Source organism: Ursus americanus, chromosome 21, assembly GCF_024610735.1.
Source record: "Ursus americanus isolate L20-20 chromosome 21, mUrsAme1.1.p, whole genome shotgun sequence".
NCBI classification, from domain to species: Eukaryota; Metazoa; Chordata; class Mammalia; order Carnivora; family Ursidae; genus Ursus; species Ursus americanus.
Genome location: NC_142147.1, coordinates 16,097,092 through 16,123,998, shown reverse-complemented (window position 1 = coordinate 16,123,998; position 26,907 = coordinate 16,097,092). Strand labels below are relative to the sequence as shown.

Below are 26,907 nucleotides of genomic sequence, written 5' to 3'. Positions count from 1 at the left end.
AGGGAACTGAAAACCTTTTTCTTTTTAAAACTACACGGTTTTGGGTTTCATAAAAGTACTAACAGTATCTTCCCACTCATCTATCTGTATGAAAGGACCTGGTGCCTGATCTGTAACATATGCAAAATAAATGTCCGAGAAATAGACGAAAAATACTTCTTGGAATGTGTAGTGGGGAGGGGGCACAATCCATCAGCTCTGCTAGTCTGTGATGTCCTCAAGTAGTCGTTATTTCACTAACTAGAATTTTTAGCATGCATTAAGTTGCTGAGGAATTTGAAATAAATACACCACATGCCGCTCATGGCCAATTGCTCCTACGCAGGACCCGGCCTTTGGACTACCAAGCGAGGTCATTTGCAATTGGTTTTCCCCAGTTCAGGCCATTCTGACATTGTTTCTCCTGTAAACATGGGACCTTGGGGAAGTATGTAAAATTGTTCCCCATTGTTTCCTCCAGCATCCATCCAGAAACAAACGGTTTCATGTTCTTGGTGGATATACCATGTGCATTGTGCTTTCTTCATTACGATACTTTTATGTCACCTGTTCTGTGGACACCACTGAATTCTCTAATGTCACCTGCTTTCCCAGGCTATTCTTTTATGAGCACCTCCCCCTCCCTTACCACCTCATCCTTCAGCTCAGCCGAGAATTAAATGTAACGCATGTGTAATATGTAGAAAGAATTCAAATAATGGGATGTAAAAGAAATGTGTAGAGAAAAGTCAAATACAGATAATGAACAGCAAAATTTGCCTCAATACCATTAAACGCCTGGTTTTAATAGGCACCAAAAATTATTTCACACTACTGTAACCCTCATGTTACTTTGGTTTACATATGCAGCAAATGTTAAGTTCCTAGGCTTTCACACACGCTTATTTTCACACCACATACCTTGGGGACTACACTGGACAGGCGATTGACTCCTCTCTTTCTCTCTCTATCTTTTTAAGAGAGTGTGTGTGTGCGTGAGTGGGGCTGGGCGGTATGGAGAGACGGAGAGAGAGAATCTCAAGAAAGCTACACAAGTGTGGAGCCTGACTCGGGGCTCAATCTCACAACCCTGAGATCATGACCTGAATTGAAACCAAGAGTTGGATTCTCAACCAACTGAGCCACCCAGGTGCCCCTGAATGAGTCTTCTTTTAATAATTATAAAGACTCAATTATTCACTTATCAAATATTTACTGGGCTCCTCCTATGGGTCAATTTACCTGGGACAAATTCTGTCTAAGCACGCTGTTAAAGAATTTTGGTGAAATAATCATTTATGTTTATAATTACTGTAATTTATCATATATTCCACAAATAGATACATAGAGGATACCACGGGAATGTATACATATAATGGGCCCTTAAACCAACATCAGGGGTTGAGGAAAGATTTTTCTGGACAAAGGAAAATCTAAGCTAAACCATATAAGGCAATTAGGAATTGGCTATTCATTCATTTATCCTATAATAATATATTGATAACTTTGTTTGACAAACACAAAGTACAGTAATCCAAGCATACTAAAAAGAAGAGAGTACAGAAAAAGGTAATGGCATTGTATACAGAAGAGGATAAGTACAAACTGATGAATCTTTTAGGCTCTATGAAGCTTATGAATGGAGAAGTCCTTCCTTAATACAGGTAATGCAGGAGGAAAGACAGGTTTGAGGAAGATAGTTTTCTCTTGGACTTCAATTTGAAGAGCTTGTGTCTCATCTATATGGAGTTAGTTCATTCTAAATTCAGAGCAAAAAGCAGGAAACATTAATAAAAGTGAAGTTCACAGGTAAGATCCAAAGTTTCCCGAATTCCAGTATTTTTTTTACATTCTTCTCAGTAACTCAATTTAATTCACAATTAAGATGGTCCCTCATCCTGTTCTAATACCTTAAATCTGAAGAATTACTACACCTACGCTTTCATACCATATTTTTTGACATTTGCTGTGTCCAGACACTAGGAATACAGAGATACGTAAAATTTAGTTCCTGCCCCTGAAAAGTTCAAGACAGTTATCTGTTCCATGTGTTTTCCTCAAACATTATTCCTTTGATAGTCACTAAGCATTGTCCTCAACACTCTGCTTCTCTAAAATATTAATAGAAACTTTTAAAGAGAAGGTTCCATGGTCAAATGCGTTTAGGAAATGGCTTATATTTTAGCCCATTCCTGTTGCTCGACACTGAAATTAGCATCATCACAGTAACAAGAAAACCTGGGGCAAAGAAACTTGCTTAATTTGGCCGTGAAATCCACTGTTAACTGGTTATGTACTTACCATGTACTAATATCACATTAGTAACATTCCCCTTTGTCTCTCATACCAATTTCCACTAATGCACACCCTTGAGATTATATTCTTTTATCTCTTTCTGGCCACATACACAACGGGACTCTCAGTCACACATTTTCCCAGAGGGTGGTATGACAAACTTTTCAGCACACTAAGCAGAAGCTCAGTTGGGAATAGGAAACCATCTTTCCCCAATAATCTTTGATTTCACCAGCAGTTTGCAAAATTCTATACTGCTTTCTCCAAGTTTCCAAAGCCCATATCATCTATGTATTAATTTAATATGTTATCTAAATCTGCCTTACATTAGATAACTTTTTTGTAATCACCTAAGCAATAATATCTGTGACATAATGGAATTGAGATGCTATTTACATCTACTAATACACATTAGGTTAAATACATATTTTTAAACAAAGTTCATGTACTACCTAAAATCATCTCATATACCACAAACCGTATGGGCAGAACATTTTGAGAAACCATGAATAACAGAAACTCTCTCTTTTCTGTGACCACTTATATACGTGCAAGATACTAAGATTTTCTGGAACAAAATTTGGAATTCTTAGCTGAACAAAAACATGAATTTAAAGTCAGCTTCTATATCACTTTTCCTAGGCAATTCATGTAAAACAAGAAAGGTTATTAATTAACTCAACCAGGTATTTAAGCAGAACTCAATAAAAACAAATCAATCATCATGTCCTGAAGGCAACCTTATTGGGAAAATAAATGCCCTGAAATAAAGATCATAATGAGAGCCTGAAAACAGTCAAACAAACACAAATAAAATACTTAAAAGACTCAAGCAATAGAATGTGCTTGACAAAAAAAAAAAAAAAAAAAAAAAGTCTATGTCCAATAATATTTGGGGAAAAAAAAAAATCCTTACTTTCCATTACAGCCAAGAAAACAGATTCAGTGACTGATGTGAGGCACTTGTTTCTGGGATGGGAATGGAGGCACACCATCTCCAGTTGGACCTGAGATTTGTCTCCTCATGGCAACAAGTTACACTAGAAATTCTCAGTATTTATCAAGTCTCTATCTCAATAGCTTCATGGTATCATCAGTTTGAAGCAGTATTATAAAACATTTTTATTCTTTAAGAAACACTGTCAAGATAGGTTGATTGTAGTTTTCTTGAGAATTTTTAAAACTCCAAATGTTTAGGGTTGGAACTTCAGGATGAAATAACTGTAGAAGATCAGTAGGAGAAGAAAGGTATAAAGAAAGGGGGGTAATCAGAAGGGGGAAATGAAGCATGAGAGACTATGGACTCTGAGAAACAAACTGCGGGCTTCAGAGGGGAGGGGGGTGGGGGAATGGGATAGGCTGGTGATGGGTAGTAAGGAGGGCACGTATTACATGGTGCACTGGGTGTTATACACAACTAATGAAGCATCGAACTTTACATGGGAATCCAAGGATGTACTGTATGGTGACTAACATAATAAAAAAATATTTAAAAAAGAAATAACTGCAGAGTCCCGTGAATAAATCAATCTAGCACTATCACAAGTTAAGCAGGTTTTGTGGGCCTCCCTGAACACCTAATCAAACTACCACCTTTAAAAAATTAAAATGAAATATGCATTTTATATGCATATAACATTAGAAATGTTAGAAACATTTGGAGTACCAAGTTATCATAAGCTGGAAATTGTGTGCCCATTACCGCCACCACCACTACCACTGTAACAACTACCACTAATTATTTTTTATTGAAAACCTACTACCTGTGAGCTATTTTGCAAAGACCTTTATATGATTTCATTGATCTTTAAAGTAATTCTACCATTAAGTAATATCATCCCCTTTTTCCTAGGGGGCAGTGGGGCTTGTAGACATTGGAAGATGGAATGCATTTTTCCCTATTTAAACCAAAATGGATCTACACAACCCATAAGCAAAGACTCATTTACATTCTTCCTCTGAAACTTTTGTGGCAACATTTTCGAGTAAGTGTAAAACACAAAGTCAGTCCTTGGTATATATTAGGTGCTCAATACCCTTTAGCTTTCTAATCCTCTTTCAAATAAACTTGGCAAAGTAACACAGATGGTGGCTATGCCTTTGTGCGCTTTTCTCAATGGACTTCTTGTATCACTGACAATTATTTGAAGTAGACAGAACTAGTGATTAATAAAGGGAATTGCAATTTACTCAAGTCATACAGCCGGTAGATGATGAGGCCAGAATGAAAACTAGGACTACGAATTCTAGATAGAATACTGTATTTGTCTTGGACAAAAAGATCTCTTTCACACCCCCTAGAATTTGGGATGAATTTTGTTACCCTATAAGAAACACAGAAGAGTTTTAGGACACACTTAGGACCATGTAGAATGGGAACAGATAAAGAAATGACAGGTACAATAAATGAAAGGGATGACAATACAATTTCAGGCAAGTCAATCTGCTTGGAAAGCCCACAGTTTCAGGAGAAGTCTCTATAGCAGCGCTTTGGAAATGAAAAATGGATTGTAGAAGTGCCTTACATTTCAACTAAGTGTTCAACATATATAAAATGGGATGCTTGCAAGAGTTTAACAGGATTAAACCAAGGATCATACCAAAATGACAGCTCCACTTAAAGGATGAATTGTAAAGTCACAAAAGTTACTGAGAGAGGTCAAGCCACAGCAGGAATTTATTGCTAAAGGATTGATGAAGTGACATTTTCCAATAAAAGGAGATGAAGATCATTTTGAAAAATAAAATCAGAATTATATTCAGAGCTCCTGAGAAAAAGTCAAGAAGCATTATCAGAAATCTTTTTAAAGGCACAAAATATTTTATTTAATATATGACCAAACAGCTCAAAATGTCTGAGTATATAGGGACAACTATGTCTTAGAAAAACAACACTCTCATTTTAGCCCATTAATAGGGTTAATTAGTTTCATGTTCCAAAAATTAACAATATCTGAAAAACTGTAATTAGTAGGCAAACAAGGTAAGCAAAGGATTTTGTTTTGATATATAAAACCAAAAGATGGAAGGAATTACAAAGGATGCAACTTATTAGTTATTGACACTTACTGCATTTGAGTCTAAAGATGCAAACATCACTTCTGCAGGAGGGTTCCTTGGTAACTTTTCATTGACTTTTGAGACCCTGGGTAACTCTGCATGAAACTTTTTTTTTTTTTTTTAGATGACAGTTTTGGGTATTTTAAGTTCTTTATTTAAATTCAATTTCATTAACATACACTGTATTATTAGTTTCAGGGGTAAAATTCAGTGGTTCATTAGTTGCATGTAACACCCAGTGCTCATTATATCATGTGTCCTCCTTAATGCCCATCACCCAATTACCACAATCCCCCCCCCATCCAGCAACCCTCAGTTTTTTTCCTAGAGTTCAGCATCTCTTACGGTTTGTCTCCCTCTCTATTTTCATCTTATTTTTCCTTCCCTTCCCCTATGTTCACCTGTTTTGTTTCCTAAATTCCATTCCTAAATTCCTAAACAAGTGAAAACATATGGCATTTGTCTTTCTCTGACTTATTTTGCTTAGCATAATACTCTCCAGTTCCATTCATGTCATTGCAAATGGCAAGATTTCTTTTTTTTCATAGCTGAGTAATATTCCATTGTATATACATACCACATCTTCTTGTTTAGGTGACAGCTTTTATTCATGACATTTCAGCTCAAAGTGTTTTAGGTGCTAAGATAAATGCCTAAATTGCCATTGTCACCACTGAAATAATGATGGTGAGATGGGATGTATGAACATGGCATAGTCTATAGGAAAATAACCAGTAAATGCATGGGGAAAAAGTGAATTGACTTACTGAAGGCCATATTACTTTTTAGGAGCCCAAGAGCCACTAGTTGAATTCTATACCATTTAAAAAGGAAATCATGAGTCTGAATCTAGAGAATTCCCTGTGCTGACTTATCTTGCCTTTGTTCTACCATTACCTTGCAAATATTTCCTGTATGCACAAGTTTTCTTCGGTTTTAACTACATGAGGCTAGGACTCTTAACAATTTGTAGGTCTATTTTTATGTATATGTATATATTCTTATTAAAATGTGATTGTTTGCTGTTCTACTTCCTAAAGGGGACTTCCAGAGAATTCTGAGGTACCTTAAAATAAATACATTTTCTTGGAATACAATCTTCGAGAGTTACGTGGCCATCTAAATCTTGGGTTTGACTAACAGTACCTGTATACTCTATGTTTACTCTTGCAAAGGTCCCAAACCTCGAGCCTAATGCTTGGAGTTTGTTTTTATGCTGGTTTCGCTGATGGCTGTTTCCAGTTAAGGTTAAGACCTATTGATATGAAGAGTAGAAGAACTGCAGCATGGACAGTAACAAAAATCAACAAAGACTCTACAACCCTTATTTTACATGAATATATAGTGAAGTGGAAATCACAGTCAACTGAAATCCACACACTTAAACCTTCTAAGTCAATTATCCAATAATATATAAGTATTTAAAAATGTAACATAAATTCCTCTCTATATGCTCAGGAAAGCAAATTCAAAAGAAAGCACAGGATTTGGGGACAAGTACAAGGATATAAAGAGAGATGAGTGATTTAAGACACTTTTATGCCCAAAGAACATAACAGGGATATCCCCTGAGCTCATCTCCCTCTTTCTTATAATGTCTTTTTCTTTTTTCATGAAACTTGGCCTCTTCAAAACAAAGCCAACTTGCTTCATCAGGGATTCAATGGGAGAAAAAGCAGTATGTTTCCATATTAGAGGAAAATGCCCTACTGGACTTACACAGAGAGGCTTTGTCTCTATATTGTACTTTAGGAGTGATTTAAAGACTTTTCAAGGGCAATTTTCACCCTGCCTGCTGACATTAGGACCATGTTCTTTTAAAATATTAATGCTCTGTGGAAGTCATCCTATGCTGATAGAGAATACTGAGAAACTCACTTACCTCCTTGGACCTTAGTCTTTATTTTCTAGAGGAGATAATGATCTTTGAGGTTCCTGGATGGCTCAGTTGATTAAGTGTCTGACTTTAGCTCAGGTCATGATCGAGCCCCACATCAGGCTCCCTGCTCAGCGGGGAGTCTGCTTCTCTCACCTTCTCCCCCTACTCGTGTGTGCGCACCCTCTCCCGTGCTTGCTCACTCTGTCTCTCTCAAATAATTAAAGTCTTCAAAAAGAATAAAGGAGATAATGATCTTTTAAGGTCCCTTTACCTCTAACATTCTGTGATTCTAGGAAATACTGTTGAATGCATGGATCTATAGAGAACATTTTTCTCTATGTAAAATTACGTGTTTGCATATTCTGCTTCTCAGAGTCCCCACCCCTGAAAAGTCTCTTGCTTCACTTCATTTCCTCTTACCTTGTCCAACAGCTGTTCCACGCTATCAGGGATATCATCTATCCATTTGAGAAAGTTCTTTTTTTATCAGCACTTTATAAATTGATTATCGTGACCATTTTTCTGGATTATAAATTAAGTTTCAAAGTTTATATAAAAAGCAAATAATTAGGGAGTATGATTCACATTTATGGTATTAGCAGAAAATGCAGACTGAGATCATTTAAAACCAAAAATCAAAGTTAAAATTTTGGGGGAGGGGCGACAGGGTATCAAAACAGTATACTGCTGACTCCTGAACAACGTGGGTTTGAACTCCATGGGTCCACTTATATATGTATTTTTTTTCCTATAAATACAGTACTGAAAAGATATTTTCTCCTCCTTATGATTTTCTTAGTAACACTTTCTTTTCCCTAGCTCCCTTAACTGTAAGAATACAGTATATAAAACACATATAAAATATGTGTTAATCAACTGTTTATGTTATTGGTAAGGCTTCAACAGTTGGCTATTTGTAATTAAGTATTGGGGAAGTCAAAAGTCATACACTGATTTTCAGCGGTGCTAAGGGTCGGCACCTCTAAACGCCTGCGTTGTTCAAGGGTCAAGTGTACATGTTTTCAGGCCAAACGGGTCACTTTCAGTTATAATGTCCAAATAGTTGATAAAATGTTTTTATGTCCAAGAACAGCAGGTATCTGGTGGAACATCACCTCTGGAAGGATGAGTAATAACAACTCGTATTTCAAAGTGTCAAAACACAGCCTTTGATCATTAGTACCAAAAAGGACACTTGATTTTTGTATTCTATGCTTTTTTTCCCCTTGGATTCACTTTGATTATAAAAATCTTTAATGGTTTGTTATAGCCACAATCTCAAAGTATTCAATAACACAAAGTGTTTCAGGTTAGATTAAGATTATATTAAAAATACATGTGTTGTACCCAACTAATGAATCGTTCAACACTACACCAAAAACTAGTGATGTATTATACGCTGGCTAACTGAAACGTAATAAAAAAAACAAAAACAAAAACAAACCACATTTGTCACCTAACAAAGGCAATTTTGTTTTAGGCAGGAGAAAATACAAAATTTGAAGAAGAAATATTTTTTAATGCAAAGTGTTAAAAAGAAAACCACAGGCCCAAAATGGCACCATTTAAGTTAAGGCCCCAAGTTACTTAGCCAAAATTTAATATCTAACTTAATGCAACCCCCTCCCCCCCAGGAACATAAACTTTAACCAGTCAATGTAGGAATTTCCTGGTCAATACTAAGAACTTTACTGAAAGACCTCTTCTGTTCTCCTTAGGAGGGTGACTTTGCCTAAAATGGTGGATTCTTTGCTAATAATTTTCTTTTTTCTGCCCCCTCTTTATCTTTAAAAATTTTTCCTTTTCTGTAGTTCCCTGGATCTTCCCTCTACTTGCTAGAGGGGATGCTACCTGATTCATGAATCGATTAATAAATCCAATTAGATCTTTTAAATTTACTTGGTTGAACTTTTGCTATTTAACAGAAGTCTTTTTGATATGTAGACAGAAAGAACTAATGTCTGCGCACCCTTTTTGGTGTTCTTATTTTTCTTAATGGGACAACTACCTAATATGCTGGCATAACAATTAGAAGGTCCCTTAGTGATCCCATGTCATCGTACATATGGCTTAGTGAGCTGGGAGAACCATCTGCAAGATGTGGTCCTGGTGCCTGTCTGCCCTCATCTAATCATTGACTTTACAGACAAATCATCCCCTGTTTCTTCTACAGCATTTAATTTTCTGTCTCTACAGCATCGTGCCATCAGCATGTCAACACACTGACAGCTTCTATCTTTAAAATATCCAAAACAAAAACTTCCTTAGGAACCCTTTTTTACTCCAGCTTTCCAAACATATTCTATTCCCTTTTATAGCCAAACCCCAGAAAAGAATGCTCCATCTTCAATGTTGTCACCTCCCCTCTTATCTGTTGTCCCTTCCTAGTCCCCTCCTTTCAGACTTCCATACCTACTCACACCCTTTACCTGTTTCAGTGACCACTGCTGCTGAGGCCTCTTTACATCTTCCTTTTCATCTTTTAACCCAGACTCCCTTCCCCCTTTCTTCTTTACCCTCTTTGTCTCCCCTCTTTCTTCTCCTCCCCTCCCCTCCCTTCCATGCTGACACTCCAGGAGATCCCATGTAATCCCTTTCCTTGGCTTAATAAAGTCTCATTTCTATCTCAGGCACTAACCTAATTTCTAAACTTTGGATTTAAATATCGTACTGCCAATCAACATCTCTATTAAATTCCCCCCCCTCCAGGTTCCTGGGTGGCTCAGTCAGTTAAGTGTCTGCCTTCAGCTCACGTCATAATCCCAGGGTCCTGGGATCGAGTCCCACATCGGGCTCCCTGCTCCTTGGGAGGTCTGCTTCTCCCTCTACCCTGACCCCCTGCTTGTCTTTTCTTTCTCTCACTTTCTCTCAAATAAATAAAATCTTAAAAAAAAATTTTCCTTTGATACACATGTACTCATCTTAATGCTATATCATAGTCAATATAAAATGACTTGATCTTTCCAAACAAAAATAACACGTGTTGTCTGACAACCATAAAATAATATTAATGAGTATAATAGGATGGTTATTAGAAATGGAATAGTTTCAGCAAGTCTGAGTTACCTATATTCTATGTTAGAATACATATTTTCCGCTTGGTTTATGGAATGTTTTCTCACTTATATAAAAGGTAAAAGATTTTTCAACATAACTTTATGCAGTCTGTTATAGAGTTTTGTAGCATGGGAAAGATAGCACCTGTCAAGTCATGTCCACGAAACTGAATTATTCTAAAAGAGGTGTAAGTCTCTTCCTGACTAATTATAACAGCAACCTAATTCAAAACAACTCATATTTGCCATACCGGATAATATACATCCACACAAAATTTTGTAATAAATCATCCTAGAGGACTGTTGAAAGCCTGAGGTTTACTGATTTTTTTTAAACCAATAGATTGTGGATTATTTCCTTTGTTTTCTAGCAAAAGAAACCAAAGTAATCTGGCTTTTTCTTAACAGGAAGCTTTTCTGTTTCATCACTTTGATATCGTGCAAATAATCAACATCATTGTGTGACTTTGATATGAATGCTTCTACGTACTTTTCAATTAAGTCAAAACAGACCATCACAATGACAGACTCAAAGATAAATAAGTATTTGGCTTTTACCTTATTTTACTCTGTACCACTGAACAGTTAACTGACAAAGTATGCAACACTGTCAATGGGATGGAACAATGCTATTTCAAGTTTGTTCCTTTTTTTTTTTTAGTAATAAAAACAGGCACACAAAATTCCATTATTTCATATAATAAAATACAGATGACCATAATAGAGATTTGGGAAATGAATAAAAAGCATTCATTGATTTCAATAAAATAAAATATTTCAGCTTCTAACATAGAAGAGGCACTACACTATTGTATATATTACATTATGCTTGCATTGATAAAATAACTTTTATTTTTTATTTTCCATATCTTTCCCTCAGTCTTACTCTTTCTACTTATATCTTGCTCTTCTCTTATAAAACTACCACTTTTATACTCCTGAAGTAGTTCCTTGAGTTCATTTCTTATAACACTGATCAGATTACAAAATCCAGAAGACAAAAATCTGTTTCTAATTCATATTTGCATCTATTTTATGACTCTTATCTTGGAGGACTTAGGACTTCATAGTTCCATCAGTTAGCTTTTGCTGCATGATAAAACGCTCCCTCCAATAAAAAGGTTTTTATTGTTTTTGTTTTAAGATTTTTATTTATTTGAGAGAGAGAGAGAACGAGCAGAGGGATGGGCGGAAAGAGAACGAGGGAGACGGGGAAGCAGACTCCCAACGGAGCAGTAAGCCCAACAGGGGGCTCAATCCCAGGACCCTAGATCATGACCTGAGCTTAACCCACAGCCACCCAGCCCCCGCGCCCACCAGCAATAAAGTTATTTTTAAAAAAATTATTCAGTTCACTATTTAGGAGGTTGGGATTTGGGACTTAGTTAAACTGCTTGCTCTGGTCCCTACTGAGCTTACCGAAACATACATGGCCAGCTGTTTGAGCAGCTGTGCCAGTTTTGACTGGACTCTCTCACAGGGCTTGGCTGATGGGTATCTGATCTATGCTGTCATTGATCCATGCAGCAATATATCCTAGGTTAGAGCTCAGCATTCCGACAGAGAAACCAGAAGTTTGCAAGGCCTCTGGGAACTAACCCCCAAGCTGGCACAACACTGCTTCTAGTTCATTCTCTTGGCCGAACCAAGTCATGCAGGCATGCCAGAGTCAAGAAATTGGAAAGGGACTCAATTTTTTCCAAGTAGGATCTGGGAAGTCACATTGCAAGGGCATGAATAAAGGGAGGAGAAGAATTAATGGTTATTTCTATCATCTGCTGCAATAGTTTTAGTATTGTTCAAAATAGCATGTCTGTCATTCCATATATTTTCCAAATAGAGATTTCCTTCTTTTCTTTCTTGCATATAGTTGATACACAGTGTTATGTTAGTTTCAGGTGTACGACTTAGTGATTTTACAAGCTTATACATTAATGCTATGTTCACAACTATATCTACCATCTGCCCATTACATCACTATTACAATATCACAGACCATACTCCTTATGTCATGCCTTTTACTCCTGTAACTTCAAAATAGCTATTTTATAAATTAGAATTTATTATTATAAGTGCTATTTGCCATTTAATGTGGGAATAAGTGAATCATGTGCTGGAAGAGCTAGACAGGAAACAAAATGCATTTCCTAAGCCATTATTTTCTGAAAAAAACTGATGCCTGAAGAACACGTGGGACTTGCCTACCATCAACAGCTGAATCTCCCCTAGAAACTGGTCTCCTGACAGCTACTCCAGCTCCAGCTTTTTGTCAATGCACATCACAGCCATGCTGATACTAAAAATTTATCTCTAATATTTATTTTCAGTTAGAAATATTTTAACTGTATTTATCATAATGCAAACATTTATCATTGTCCCGATAGCTGGGATTTATTTATAATTGACATATTTGAAAGACTTTTTAAAAATTAATTATTCCCAAGGAGCCCCACTTTGCATATTTTCTTTGAAACCACACTTCTGTTGTCCTCATTCAAATTTTTCAAGTATGTGTATTAAACATTCAGCTCCAAGCTGCTAAACATAGACACATCAGTGCTGTTTGATTCAAATGGCCCTAATTAAGACATTGAGAACCAGTTAACATGCTATATATTGAAGTTGTATAGAATAAAAGAAATCATGTAAAAATTATAAATTTCATATGTAAAAGGCCCAATATTAATTGCTTCCCTTATTCATCATAGATAATGAAGGTTTCAATGATCTCTTCTCTATGAATTCTGTCAAAAATGGACTCATGATGCCAATAAAAATAAAAATGGGAGAAAAATAAAAATGGGAAATTTCTAAGCAAAGTGACATGAATTCATGAGTAACTTTCCAGAGTATAGTATTTAATATAAGGTATCTAATATAAAAAAGTTATATATATAAGGTCAATTATAGTATTTAATATAAGGTATCTAATATAAAAAAGTTATATATATAAGGTCAATTATAAAGACAAAAAATGGATAGCATTAGATTAAAATGGACTAACTTTCCTATTTGGAGATTTCCAGAAATATAAGAGAAACAGATTTGCTTATTATTGCTAAATTACCAGGAGGGACTTTTTTAGCCACTTATTTATTCTTTCTTTCTTTAATTCATGTTTTCATTTATCCTGTCCAAAATTAACTACCCAGCATTATATTTAATAACAGTCCATGTGCAAGGCATTTGAATGTCAAGCACTAATAAATAAATGAGGTATGCAAATGCATATTAAATATTAAATACAAACAGGACAGTATTTACTTATAAAAGGTGCTGATTATACCACCAATTTACTTAGGAAGAGGTGGCCAAGGCTCTGAACTTTGAGGATAGGAGCTGAATTTGTCTTCCTCCACATTTAATCCCTAGTGCTGAAGAATAAGAACTAGGTTTTAGCTCACAGGAGACATTGAAAAAAGGCTTACTGAATTAATAAGTGATATGACTAACACTGAGTTAGTGTCATTCAGCATTACAACATATCACATAACTTTCAGTTTAGGAAATGGATTAAATCAATGAATTAAATATGTTTATATCATAACAAAAATCAACCCAAGTCATTTCTTCTTTATAGTCACATTTAACACTCAACACTGAAAATATGATCATGAAATGTAAGAAATTTTGTTTTCATGCTTTAGTTACTATTGAAGGTAGAAATTAATTATTAGACCTATAACTGAAAACAAGAGTATATTCTATTTTATAAATATTTTCTCTCATATATTTGTTTTTTCTTTATAACAGCCTACGTAGTCATTTAATTATGATGTTAGAGTGTATGTATCAAAAGGAAATAAAATTAAATTTAGCAGTGAGAACAAGTAAATCTTGACACTTTTGTTATATGAGTTGACTCTGAGAATCAGATAGTTTGTTACACTAGCTTTCTCACCCATATATAGGATATATCGATCTCATGGACTGAACAAGGAAGGACCTTGGTATGTTTGCCTCACTTAAAGTTATGCACACTTTTTTCCATTTTCTCAAAAAAAAAGTTTATTTCAAACTTTGGAAAATCGACTTCAAACAGATTCCAAGCACACTTGAATAAAAGGACAAATGCACTGAATATATTAGAAAGAAAATAAATTAAATCCAAGCACAAATCTCTAGAGAAATTACCAAAGAAATGCAGCATATCCAAACAGGTGAGAGTGAAAAAATAAATATTATAACTGCAATTAAAAATAGAGTATTTAATGGACTGTAAAGGGAGGTGGGAATTAACTGGCTGACAGATTTCAAACTGCTGAGCTAAATCTATAATATCTGTTTGCCTTGCTATAATTTAGAGTCCACAATTGCCTGGAGGTCACCTTTGAGGAAGCAGAGAAAATCAATACATTTCACTATAAGTTAAGTAGTATCATTTACCTCTATTAAATAAGGCTTTCATGAAAACATACACAACAACAGAACAACCAAGACCAGCAGTGGGTTTTTTGGCTTGTGAAAGGACATTCCTTGTATTATTCTTCCTAGTTCTCAATAATCCTTCTGACATCTTCTAATATGCTATAGGGATGAACCCAGCAGGGCTTTTGGTTAGAGTACTAATATTAGGATGGGATTTCCAGAGGTAGAAATGGTTATCAATAATCTCAGACTAAAAAGCCCCAAAGTATTAACTGAAAGTTTTGTCCCAGAAAATTCTGACTATCAGAGCAAAGGGACTACAACAAGAACGTCAATATAGTACAAGAAATGGGCAGAATGTGAGTAATGAAAGACTAGGTCAAAATGATCGGGATGCCAGTAGATCTTAGATCTGAGTCAAGAATGGTGATTAATAATAAGTTATTAATAATAAATCAATTGTTTGGATTCAACTGAGCTCTTATAACGAGACACCCATTGTGCAAAATCCTGCAAATAGGATAATGAACAAAGTAGGCATGCTACCTCTCCACAAGTTTTCACTACTATGTTAGGGAAATTCACATAAATTCCCTGAAAATTTTTGATTACCATATGATAGGATACTAAAATGCTGAATTACACTCAAAATCCTAGCAAAGAGTTTCATTATAGAAATCTTGTTTCTACAGTGGGACTTTTTGAGACCTAGAGTTTTGTTACCTCCTCTAAAAATGCTAATGAATTCACCCCCATCCTTCTGTTCACTGAAAGTTCATTTCAATGGAGTTCATTGGGACAAAATGCATCCTGCCTTCTATAAGCCTTAATTTATTCTGGTCAGAACCATAATCATTATCAATAGATTGACTTGTTGAATGACTCTGTACATGTGGTAATAATCCACAGCAGAATGTTTTCACAAGTCCATTAAAATTCAAAAATGCATTTCATTTCAAACGTAATGGGAAAATGGACTAATTGATTCAAGGTAGGTCATGCTGTTTGCGTTGTAGCTAAGTCACAGACATTGGATCTAAAGAGTCACGTAGGTAATTCCTAACTTGTCAATATACTAGGAGTATAAACTTGGATAATTTCTGAAATTTGGTCTATACAAGTGAAAACAGGGCAAATCTACAGGATTGCTGTGAAGATTAAATTTGATCAAGGAAAATATCTAGCACAGCATCTAGAATACAGGTGATCACTATATGCTGTTATTTCTAGAACATTATTGATAGTTACTAATTATTTCCCTAGCAATAATGATACAATGAACTATTATTTTCAGGTATCATAAATTCAGATATCACAAATTTCTGGGACCTATACCTACATTTATAAATATTAGGGAAACCCATAACCATATAAGAGCATATTGTTTTTTTAATTCAAGATGACACAATAAATAATAAAACAAAGGGAAACAGCAACATAAACAAAAAACAATCAGTTATCTTTTTAAAGAGTTAAAATGGGCCTAAAAAAGCATAAAACGTAAAAACCCCAGTTAACTACTTGAAACAGCCCTTCCTTAGCTAGATGAACTAGAAAAATCAATGCAACTTACCACTCAGTTTGCCTCAGATCAAATTACCAAGGTCAGCATAAATCAAATTTCTAACTGGTAGGTTTGATATTGTTTTGAATGTTTCTGTAATTTTAAGCAAGAATCATCCCAGTAAGAAGTTCAAAAACCATACTTTCTTCTGTAAGTCATGGACATGGAATGGGACCTTAACCTGTACATGCCTGGGGCCGTGTGAAGAAGCTGCTTCCATGGCTTACCCATCTCAGACTCTGGAGAACTTGGTCAGATACACCAAGTGCCTTTATGGAAGCTGTCAATTACCTTCAGAATTTTCAGCATTATGATCAGGCTGAAAACCAAAACTAGTTTTCTCCTATCTGTTCTGAAAAACACACTCCTCCCAAATACAAAGTCAAAAGTTGTCTAATTCTAAACTTTGAAATTTTAAGACAGTGAATATTCCTTTAGGCTTCCCAATTTACCTTTCTAAAAACATGACTGAGATAGCACTGTATTATTTGTCTGTCTCTGTCACTAGACTGCAAGTTCTATTGATAAGTTGATGGTAAAGACAGGAGAGTAGAGAAATTTCTGTTGCTTGGGTGTATATATAACTGCTTAATTTAAAGATAATTAATGCTATCTTTTCAATATTTTTATTCTCAAACTAAAAGGAAAATACGTATGCATTTTGCCATAGTGTGATCAATTAATTGTGCCTCCATGCTGTGCATACCTAATTCCAAGTATAAAAAAAATTGTTTGCAAAGGAGAAGCAAAATATGAAACTTGGCACCTTGAGAGTATAACATTATAAAAATAATTAACAAGTAAAATATACCCAAGTCAAGGAAAAAGAAAATATAGAGGATGATTTGTATGCTCAGGATTAGTTGGAAGTCTCAAGACTGCTCCCTCCCCAAGGGGGGCATACACAGGTCCCTGTTAGCATTGTCCACAGGTAGTAATCCTCCATGTGACATCACACATCTCTTTATAGCAAAATTCTTGCTTTTAGCTGCAAAGCAACAGCCCATTCTTTGGGAAGATTGCATGATTTGTAACCCCCTCAATTGTCAGATACCAATCACATCACTCTGTATGTATTATAGGGAAGCCAAAGAAGGTATCATAAATACCCGTGGAAAGACAAAGTAACTCAAGTAGAAAACATTCAGTAAATCTCAGCTCATGCTCATTGAATACAGACATGAAGCAACTAGAACCCTTGTTCATAAGGTTGTACTGGGAAAGGTTAAAGCCAAACCTCAAAAAAGACCCCAGGAAGTAAGAAAACTAGTTTTCATCGAAGCCAATGAAAGAAACCAGTTTTTTTAAAAATAAGAGGACTGATAAATTTGACTAAAATTTAGTAAGATAAGTAAAATAAAATGACAACAAGGTGGGAAAAAATGTTTTCCACTTACATCACTGACAAAGGATTGGTATCCCAAATATATAAAGAAGCAGAGAAGAAAGAATAAGGAAGAAAAGTGCCCTTAATGCCAAAGAAAAACTGGACAGTTCAAATGAAAAGAAACATGAATATGTCCCAGCCACTTGGAAAGATGTTCAACTTGACTCAAAAAAAAAAAAAAAAAAAAGAGAGAAATGCAAATTAATACTTTTTTTTAAGTTATTTATTAGAGAGAGAGAGAGAATGCAGCAGAGGGAGAGGGAGAAGCTGACTCCCTGCTGAGCAGGGAGCCTGATGTGGGGCTCAATCCCAGGACCCTGGGATCATGACCTGAGCCAAAGGCAGATGTTTATCCAACTGACCCACCCAGGTGCCCCACAAATTAACACTTTGCTGACATTGCTTTTCTCACCCATCAGACTAGCAAAATTCCAGAAGCTTGAGACACAGTCTGTGGAAAAACTGTGGAGAACTAGACCTCTTCTACATAGCTGACAAGAATACCAAATGCTAAAACTCTTGTAGAAGGAAATTTGGCTATACCTAGAAAAATGACATATTCATTTATTATTTTGTGAAACACGCTTCTTGGAATCTATCCCAAAGATACAGTCGCAACATATTAAAAAGACATGAACAAGGCTATTAATTGTAGCAAATGCATAAATATGAGACTAACCTAACAGTGTATTATGCACCTAAGAAAGAATGAGGAATACATCACTGTTAGTAGATACTGTTAAGTGAAAAAATCAAGATGGAATGAATATGTACTGCTTGCTACCACACACACACTTGGATTATCTTTTATTTCCAGAAAAAGAACTGTAAAATAAAAGAATAACCTTTAAGGAAAGGGAGAAAGAAGGATGAGAGCAACAGAGATAGAAGCCAGATTTAATACGTATAGATCTTGTTCAGTAGATTGATCCTGGAACGATTATACACTTTGCACATACTTGTTTTACAACAATTAAAAAGCAATTCCAAAAATTAAAAGTGGCATGAAATTATGATGTTATTATATATCCAGTTGTCAGCATAACCACATAGAGGGAAACTGTTTAATTTTTCTGCACATTTCTAGTAGGCTATAGTCCTCTGGATATACATGACTCTAAGTCAACAAGTAAGTCAATGAACCAAAGTCTTTTCAGTCATCATATTTTAGTAATGTTGATACTGTTATATATACTGTGGCATAAAGAAAATGAGTTCACTAGGTTGTTGGAATTTTACCATGTTTAAACAGCAATGTGATATAAAATGGATAAGTGAAAACCTGAGTTAATTTGGAAATGTCAATGTGAATGCACCTTTAAATTATTATATATATTATCTTTATGCACTGAAAAACCTCAAAACAATGACCAACCTAAAATACCAAAAAACATCCATGGTACATAGACTGTGGGCAGTCTAGCAGTCTGGAGCAGAAAATATAAAAGATCTTATCATATTTGAAGCAGGCAAGTTATCAGAGGCTAGCTAGATCTATTCTAGCTCTGACTACCAATTTACAGAAAATATCAGGTTGAACTACAAAAAATGCCATTTTGTACATCAAAACCAATTGAATATAAACAATTTCATATGATTACAGGTAACATAAGCATTAGAGGCCCATTAAGTAACACTCTAGGAATGTAAGCATTAAAATATAGACTGCACAAAAATCTACAGGACGAGCAGCCCAATTTCTATAACAAAAATATGTAAGAGCAACAGATTAAGAGAAGCCTACAGAACAAAAGGAAATAAAGGATGTAGAAGACATCAAATAATTACAAAACTACAATAAACAGACCTTATTCATGTTCAAATGAATACAAGAATTGAATTAAAATTCAAGAAATGTGAACTTTGATTGGATAGTGATTATTTAAGGAATTAATCTTATTTTTAAGATGTGACAATAAATACTTTTCTTCTTAACAGTCTTACCTTTTAGAGATTGATACTGAAAGATTTACAAGGGGGCACCTGGGTGACTTACTCAGTTAAGCATCTGCCTTTGCTCAGGTCATGATCCCAAGGTCCCAGGATTGAGCCCCATGTTGGGTTTCTTGCTCAGCAGAGAGCCTGCTTCTCCCTCTGTGCGTGCTCGCTCTCTCTCTCTTTCTCAAATAAAATCTTTAAAAAATTAAAGATTTACAAGAAATTATTTGCTTCAAAATAATAAGTGGTGGGGGATACTAGAGTAGAAAAAGGACATGAAAGAAGATGGAAGTGAACTACATCAAGTTTATTGGACTCTCTTCTCTCCTTTTGTATATATCCAAAATTCTTTGTTGTACATATCTTTACTTTTTTTAAAAAATAAAAACAAAGAATGGTCTGGAGTTTTGTCCACTTTCCTACAGAGAAGAAGAAAGCCTGATAAGATCTCCAGGATTTTGATTAAGTAGGAATTTTTGGAAATCAAGTAAAAAAAGAAACTACAATTTGAGTGTTCATAACATGCCAGAAACTATACTTTGAAATTTGTGTGTTAACTCAAAATAAGTATTATTATTTCAGTTTTACATTAGGCTATATTTATGTTTATAAAATAAATTATGTATTTTTTTATTTTAATGTTTTTTTTATTATATTATGTTAGTCACCATACAGTACATCCCTGGTTTCTGATGTAAAGTTCAATGATTCATTAGTTGCGTATAACACCCAGTGCACCATGCAATACGTGCCCTCCTTACTTAAGAAATAAGATGACTACATTAGGTTTGAATGATAAGTGCTGTGGCTCTTTTCAATGTGAAATAATCTGACTCAATGTAGATGTATTTCTGATGCACCTGCAAAACAGTGGGAAGTTAACTTCCACAGGATCCAGGAGATGGGCTGGAGTAGAGGAGGCACAAAATAAAACACTCTAGAAGTTGGTGGTCATGAGGAAGCAAGGACCAGTTTTTCCTCCTCACCACTGAGCTACTCAATTACTAGATTATTCTGAGTACACATATGATTGAAAAGTTACTGAGTAGATAATATTTATCTATCCATCTACCCACCCACACGCTCCTTGTTTAAAATATTAAAATTCTAAAATAAACTTAACCTTGGGGCACCTGGGTGGCTCAGTAGGTTAAGCATCTGCCTTCAGCTCAGGTCATGATCCCAGGGTCCTGGGATCGAGTCCCACATCAGGCTCCCTCCTCAGCAGGGAGCCTGCTTCTCTCTCTCCCTCTGCTGCTCCCCCGCTTGTGCTCTCTGTCAAATTAATAAACAAAATCTATACAAAAATAATCTTGCCACCAAATAATATTCAGTGCCAACACTTTTTTTCTCTTCCTAATCTTACTATTGTTGGATAATGATATGATTAGGAAGTATTGTGGCCCTATGAGAATTTGGCTAGTTACTTATTTTCAGTAAATCATTGATTTCTCATCTGTGCGATGGGAAAATATTTGTTGGCTATAGTGTGACTGCGAAGATTGACGTCTCTAATGCATGCATGAAGTACTGTGTCCCAGGTACCCTAGCAGAGTGTTTATAATAACCACCTCACAAACTTGTTTGAAAAGCTTCAATGAGAAAGTATAGAATAGATAAAGTGCTTATTTCATTGCCTGGCAAATAGTGCCCAATAATAGTGATTCTTCCTTTATAGGCTTTCAATAAGAATTTTATAATATTGTTATTATATTTGATAAGGAGTTTTATGTTCTTCTTTTTTCAATTAACATCAGAGCAGTAACATTTACCACACTATTAAGAACACTTCATAAACATCCTTTTTAATGGACACAGGTGGCTATGTAAGCAGGAGGTCCGTTATGTGATAGAGCCATCTCCCATGCATTTTAATGAGCAAGATTTCTTGGGTGGTAGGTGGTGCCCAGTTCATCATTCTGTCATATGTTTTTTGAGGCTTCGAGTTGTCTAACCACAGCCAAATGCTTCTATTAATTTTGTGCCACTTAATTTTGCTAAATGCAGTGTACCCTTTCTGTGTGTGTCTGAGAACATGGAAAAGCTTTTGTCTCCTTGAACATGATTGCCCATCAAGAAGGGAGTTTCATCTCTGGCTTTTTTTTTTTTTTTTTTTTTTTTTTACAAGGGCAGATATGCTCCTGAGTGACAGTTAAATTTGTTGAAGGTATTAAATTGCTAATGCTAATGCATTTTACAATCTTCTGCACTGATTTAATATATTAGACTGCCACTCAAAGTTGTAATAAACAATACTGCACTCTTAGTTGGAAATCATTCTGTCAGATCTGGAGGCTTTCAAAAATGCCCACCTATGTTCAGAGTTTACAAACACATTTTTATTTCTCTGTGGGCTGCCCCACAAACCAATGACATAAAGACTTCAATTTGCATCTCCTGTTGCACAGTTGGTGCTAGCACAGAGCCGTAATAAACACCTGGCTGGAGATCTCCGAGGCTAGGAAAGAAGTCTCCACTTGGGGAGGTGAGGATGCAATTTCATGCATTGTAAGGGAAGAACATTGAAAACTCACTATCAGTTAACATTATGTGCTTGTCACAACTTCAAATGGATTTCCCGGCTTTAAGTAGAGTACAACAGGCATACATGGGCCAAAATTATGTATGTATTATTTATTATTTATGTATTTATTTGTATATGTGTATATATATAATGTGCATGGCTGAATAACTTGGGAAACCTAGTAATGAAGATGTAATTGAGATAAAGAGATCCCTGTCCTTTTTCTTCCTTAAGGACCTATCTTGGCAGTCAAGACAAAGTGATCCAGCTTAGGTTAAGAACGACATCCCAGCAACACTGCATTTTAAATTTTTCAACATGTTTTATGTATCCTATTTCATTTGATTTTCACAATGAACCTGAGAAAGTAGAAAAGGAGAATATTACTCCCTTTCACAAAAAAGAAAAGTAAGAATTCTAGTCAGGGGGGAAAAAAATCGCATACCCAGACTTACGTAGGCATATCATCAGTGGGACCAAGAGGAACTCAAATACCCTGCCTTGCACTTAAAGTTTCCTTTATTTTTCAGGCAAAAAAATTATCTTACTAGATTTTTTAATTACTAGTGATGGTAAGCATATTATCATGTACTTATTTTTTTATTTTCTTTTCTGTGATTTTTTTCTTTCCTCTTTTCAGCTTTGAGATTTAATTGACACAACTGTACGATATTTAAAAGGTACAACATGATGATTTAATATATGTATACACCATGAAAGGATGCCCCCCATCGAGTTAGCACAGCCGTGGAAACAGAGTAGAAAAGTGGTTGCTAGGGGCTGGGGAGTAGGGTAAATAGGGAGAGGATGGTAAAAGTGTTCAGACGTTCAGTTATAAAATAAATAAGGGTCTGAGGATCTAGGGCATACCATGGTGATTTACAATTGATAACACTGCAGTGTACAATAGAAATTTGCCAATTTCAGAAAAAAAAAGTTCTGACTTATCATTGTCACTCAGTGAGTACCTTTCTGAGAAAAGAAATAAAACTTCCTTGTATCAATCTGGATGGAAACATTTATGAAAGTAAACTGGAAATCTGTTTTGGGTCATGCATATCAAAACAGATTTTAGTCAACAAAGGAGTTCCCCATTAGCCATCAGGGAAATTCAAATCAAAACCACACTAAGATACCACCTTACACCAGTTAGAATGGCAAAAATTGACAAGGCAGGAAACAACAATTGTTGGAGAGGATGTGGAGAAAGGGGATCGCTCCTACATTGTTGGTGGGAATGCAAGTTGGTACAGCCACTCTGGAAAACAGTATGGAGGTCCCTTAAAAAGTTAAAAATTGAGCTACCCTATGATCCAGCCATTGCACTACTGGGTATTTACCCCAAAGATACAGACGTAGTGAAGAGAAGGGCCATATGCACCCCAATGTACATAGCAACACTGTCCACAATAGCTAAATCGTGGAAGGAGCTGAAATGCCCTTCAACAGATGATGACTGGATTAAGAAGATGTGGTCCATATATACAATGGAATATTACACAGCTATCAAAAAGAACGATTTCTCAACATTTGCTGCAACATGGACAGCACTGGAGGAGATAATGCTAAGCGAAATAAGTCAAGCAGAGAAAGACAATTATCATATGGTTCCACTCATTTATGCGACATAAGAAGTAGGAAGATCGGTAGGAGAAGAAAGGGATAAAGAAAGTGGGGGTAATCAGAAGGGAGAATGAAACATGAGAGACTATGGACTCTGGGAAATAAACTGTGGGCTTCAGAGGGGAGGGGGTGGGGGAATGGGATAGGCTGGTGACGGGTAGTAAGGAGGGCACGTATTGCATGGTGCACTGGGTGTTATACGCAACTAATGAATCATGGAACTTTACATCAAAAACTAGGGATGTACTATATGGTGACTAACATAATATAATAAAAATATTATTATTAAAAAACAAAACAAAGGAGTTCCCCAACATGACTCCATGCAGTGGAGCTGAGGACAGAAAACAGACAATGGCCCTGTCCTCAGGGAGCTTAAATTTTGAGGAAAGAAACAGAATACAAATAAATATCAACATGTGGCACTGTAGGGTGTAAGTATTATGAAGAAATATAGTGTCAAAACAAAGTTTGAAGAAATGTGCCAGGTTAGAACAGAGAGGGTTGACTTCTCTCTCAGAAACACTGAACAGAAATAAGAATAGTGTGACAGCGCCAGTAGGGTAAACATGGGAAATAAAAACATTCTAAGAAGTTACAGAGGTGACTGCTAAGACAAAATCTTACTGTACTGCTCATGTATTGAATTTTTTTCAGTACCTACTTTACAAAAAAAGTAAGCAGGTAGCAAGAAAGAGTCAAAATAAGACATCAGATATTGTAATTTTGAAACTACAGAGTTGAACGCAGCCAACTCTCCATTTTATTTACTATCCTGTTTTGTCCAACCCCTAATTCATGAAAATGCTTATCTACCACTGGAAAGGTACTCTTGATGCAGAAGGGGTCACCAGGAAAGGCTTGCTGGCTGCCCTCCAGAAGCCTTCACTGGGATTGCACGCATTATCACGGCTCCGGGTCCAATCTGGTCTTGCAAGCTCAGCAATGCTTTTGTCAACTCAAAGAAAGCAGGTGTGCGTGTGTCTGTGTGTGTGTATTCAGAGACCAGAGGTGGTGGAATGGCGTCTCAGAATCCTCCAACTTATGCAATCAATGAGTAAAATTACAAAGACAATTTATTTACCATGAGAAAGTTAATTATCCATTGCAATAGAATGTTCTTAAACACAGTCAAGGAATTATTTCCTATAAAATACCTGACACTTAGGAGCTTAATTAAATTCTGGCTGACTTGGATGTCCCTGTTGAAGGATAGACTATATAATTAGCCACATAATAATCAGATGGATACATTGTGAATATGATTCAGAGCAAAGAGTTTTGTTTGTTTGTTTGTCTGGTCGGTTGGTTGGTTGGTTGGTTGGGGATCAGGGCTTGAGTAGATTGATTCATCCAGTTATACAATACCAACAACCACTACAACCATAATTTACATTTGTAAGCCAAGAGTTAATTTTCCCTCTACCTTTGCTGAAGCCTGACCAGATAGGGTTAAACAACACTAAGGGGCTTTCAAACTTCTCTTCCTCAAGATCCCATTGCTGGCTAAAGCATTTTAGAGCTTCCATATCCTCTCTCCAGATATGTGAATACTTTGTCAAATCTCTCCCAGAACCAGTAGCCACACAGCCTTTTAATGGGGACTTAGCATATTTCTGATTTAATGAATTCTATGCTGATTGAGGTCCCTTCTACCTTCGTTCCTTTCTTTTCAAATGGAAGGTTCTAGCAAACCTTATAAAAAAAATAAAATCCTCATATAGACTTGGAAATAACTTACCTCCAGGCCTCTCTCCTCATGAAATCCTTTTAATGGAAACATAACTAGTCATTTACTAAATAGGCCAGAAAAATCTGTAAGACATTCTCAAAAAGGATTTTTCATTCCCTTGTGTACTTCCTCATAGGAGGGCCTTTCCTTGAAATGTACAGCTCTGTTGAAATAGTTGTTTAAAAATACAACCAGGGTGCGTTATCCGCAATATGACAGAAGAGAAAATCCCAACCCTCCACCCTACAAAAATACTGATTTCACAATGATGTATGGGTCAAAATATCTTTTTAAGCCCAGAAGCCAATTAAGAAGTTGTAGTTTCCCAGAAGAGCAAAAAACAAAAAACAAAAAAATGGATAACAGTCACACTGAACCAGCAAGAAGAGCAATTGCACTTTACCTGCATCAGCCCCTCCCACAAGCCCCCCACAGCTCAATGTTGAGATTGCCTCAGCTTGTGACTTCTCCCCAGCGGGGAAAGAGAGAGTGAGTATGCATCCAAGATACCTGGACTTTAGAGAGGCTACCCAAGGGACCTGTTTCCACCTCACCTCACTTGGGATACCGAGGTAACCTACATAGTTTGGACACCTGGGAGAAGCTGAGGACAAAAGAAAAGAGAGGACAATTATAACTGGCATGCCTTTGTGAGATTGAGAAAAAGTGTACAACCCTGAGACTTCTTCCCTAGGAGAGAGACAGAAGAATAAAATGTGCCTCCAAATTCTAGGTCTTTTGGTGCACTGACCTAAGGAAATGGGGTAGGTGGCTTACTGTGGCCAACATGGCTCTGTAAGACTGAGAGAATACACACAATCCGGATACTTCTCTCCAAGGAGAAATAAACAAGAGTGGAATGTGCACATTCACAGAAAAATTTTGAGAAGCACCCAGAATCTCTACCAAGGCTGACTGGTAAAGGCCATCCCCTAATAAAGCCAGCTTATAAAGAATGCAAAAAGTTAAACTTCCTTCAAATGCAAAGGCATTAACGTAAAGCTACAAGAAACATAAATAATCAGGGAAATGAGACAAAAATCAAGAAAATGAAATAAATCTATAGTAACTGACCCTAAAGAAATGGAGATTTATGAATTGCCTAAAAATTCAAAATAATCATCTTCAAAAAGCTCAGTGGGGCACAAAAGAACTCAGGCAACTAAATAAAATTGGGAAGATGTTATATGAATAAAATTAGAATATCAGCAAAGAAAAAACCATAAAGAATATATATGCAATATATATTATACATATATAGAAATATAAAATAACTGAACTGATAAAATCAATGGAGAGCTTCAAAAACAGACTTGATCAAGCAGAAAGGAATCACAAAACTTGAATATAAATCATTTGAAGTTTTCCTATCAGAGGAACAAAAAGAGAAAGAATGAAAAAAATGAAGCAAGCCTGAGGGACTTATGAGACATCATCAAGAGAACAAATACAGTATCCCCCCGTTGCCTGTGGGGAATATATTCCAAGACCCCCAGCAGATG

The 26,907-nt window shown here is 35.9% G+C and overlaps 1 long non-coding RNA gene across 1 annotated transcript in view; it reads right to left on the bottom strand.

The window, feature by feature from the left end:
• Positions 1-395: 395 nt before the first annotated feature.
• Positions 396-26,907, bottom strand: part of LOC148108225 (uncharacterized) — an 87,372-nt gene continuing 60,860 nt past the window's right edge. The window contains exon 3 of the long non-coding RNA XR_015720848.1: positions 396-1,738. This is a non-coding gene — a long non-coding RNA (uncharacterized LOC148108225). The remainder of the gene's footprint in view (positions 1,739-26,907) is intronic.